Here is a 2,500-nt window from a genome sequence, read left to right on the forward strand (position 1 = left end):
GTGTGTGTGTGTGTGTGTGTGTGTGTGTGTGTGTGTGTGTGTGTGTGTGTGTGTGTGTGTGTTGTGTGTCCGCCGGCGATAGCCAGGCATTATGGATCCGGGTTGTCCGTCCGTACGTATGTCTGTCCGTACGATGTTCGTTAACGCGATATCTGAGGAACGCCTTGACGGAATTTCATCAAATTTGCCTCAAACATCGACTTAGACTCAAGGATGATCTGATTAGATTTTCGTGGTCAAAGGTCAAAGGTCAAGGTCTCTGTGACCTCTCGAACGCCATTTTCAAGCTTGTTAACGCGATATCTCAGGGATGCCTTGACGGAATTTAATCAAACTGGATGAACTGATTAGATTTTGGTGGTCAAAGGTCAAGGTCACTGTGACCCAGTAGCGAACCCTGCCTCTCACACCTGGGCCCTCTGACCCGCCCGCATGACAACCCCCCCCCCCCCCCCCCCCCCCCCTACCCCCCCATCAGGGAAAAAAAGCGAATTACCATCTTGGCTTGTGTCCTATGGCTACTGTCTGAAAATAACAATAATAATCATCATCATCATCATCATAATGCTCTCAGCCCCTGTCACTCGAAAATTTAATTTGAATGATTAATTACATCAACCCTCTGTGAATTTAGTAGAGGCCACGCCAACCAGAGAGCTCTGCACTGAGCTGCTATTCTTCCCAACAACACAGAGGTGCAAAATTATAATAGGGTCACACAAAGGGCTTCATTTAGTTAACCCTTCACAGTCCAAATCAAACTGAACAGGCAGTTTTAAGGGCTTATTTACTCAGAAACATGTTTGTTTAGATGATGATTGTCAATTTATTAATTAATATAATAAAATTACTTTTTAAATTTTATTTTTTAAGAACATGTTAGGCCCTCACAGAGGGCCTAGATGGCCCTGGCGGTTGTGGCCTCTCAAACGCCATTTTCCAGCTTGTTAACGCGATATCTCACGAATGCCTTGACGGAATTTCATCAAATGTGCCTCAAACATCGACTTGGACTCAAGGATGAACTGATTAGATTTTCGTGGTCAAAGGTCAAGGTCACTGTGACCTCACGAATGCCATTCCCAAGTTCGTTAAAGCGATATCTCAAGAACGGCTCAATGGAATTTCTGCCAATTCGGCTCAAATGGCGATTTGGACTCAAGAATGAACTAATGGCGGAGGCATAAGTCTGCGTTGCGGTCGTTCTAGTCTTTTTCTTGAAGCTGTAATCTATAATGAGAATGAGAGCATGTTATTTATTTATTGCCACAATAGGTCATCAGATTACCTGTGGAGGAATTTGATGAGTACAGTATGCGTAGCGGTCACATCAATAGAGTACCACAGGAATGAGTTGGAAATAGAAAATTGCCGCCATGTTGGTTCTTAGGGTGGAAGTTAAAGTTTCGGTTAAATGCATGAAATAAGGTCTGTGGTTAACACAAGTTGATGGGACTGGACATTCATGTTCAGCAAGATAACCTTCATAAATGTGGACCACTTTTATGACTTTTGAAGCGTAAATGCGTTTTTCTTACGATTTTCGAAGATGTTTAAAAAGTCATAGAGGTCCTCATTGTGAAGATGATCCTGCTGAACACAAATTTCCACTCCCATAAGCTTGTGTTAACCACAGACCTTATTTCTGATAATGATGGTTTGAGAATAAGCATCTTATCCATAATGTAAAGAAAACTAGTGGTTAACTTTCACAAAAAGGTTGAACTGAAAGGCCTTGAACTCATTTCAATCAGGAGAGACTAGAGACAAAAGAATGAATAAAATAATATGTATTACAATAAAGTGAATGATGCATTACAGAAAGTATGATGAGAATAAGGTATTGTTATTAGTCTTTGGCACTTAGATACCACAGGGAGATCTTGAGAGAGCTGCATCAGCCCAAAGCAGCATCCAGATATATCCCCCTGTAGAGTCTAGATACTGGTGGTGCTGGTGATCTCCTTCTGAGACTCATCATGATGAGACTCTTCTGACTGAAGAATCGGATAGGTCTGCGATGACCGGGAGGAGAGGGGGAGGAGGAGGGTGCGAGAGGTGACAGCAGCGGTGTTGAGAGGCTGAATGAGACAGAAAAACATATTTAAGGAGACCGCCGCCAAGAGATTGGCTTACAATGGGGGTGAAAAGCAATGTGATAGGTGAGAGGTGATGTGAGCAGTGATGCGACACTATGCTATTGGTTAAAAGAGACCAGGCGGCAAACAGCTGATTGTTCAATTGAAGCCCGGAAATTGACAGCTTATTTTGAGCGTGTGAGTAGATTGAAGGGTGGAGAAATAAGTAGTGAACTAAGGAAGTGTAAAATTCAGATTATAGTCTTCCTGAACTTACGTTAGAACTACATTTGTCATACCGGATGACATGATGCTCAGTGTAGCCTACACCTCATCAAGATTCACGACGAGCTAAGCTGCATTTCCTTAAAAGTTCACCCAAAAAATGAAAATTACATAATTACTGTATCTACCGGTACTCA

Source organism: Poromitra crassiceps (assembly GCF_964638095.1).
Source record: "Poromitra crassiceps genome assembly, chromosome: 9".
Taxonomy (NCBI): Eukaryota; Metazoa; Chordata; class Actinopteri; order Beryciformes; family Melamphaidae; genus Poromitra; species Poromitra crassiceps.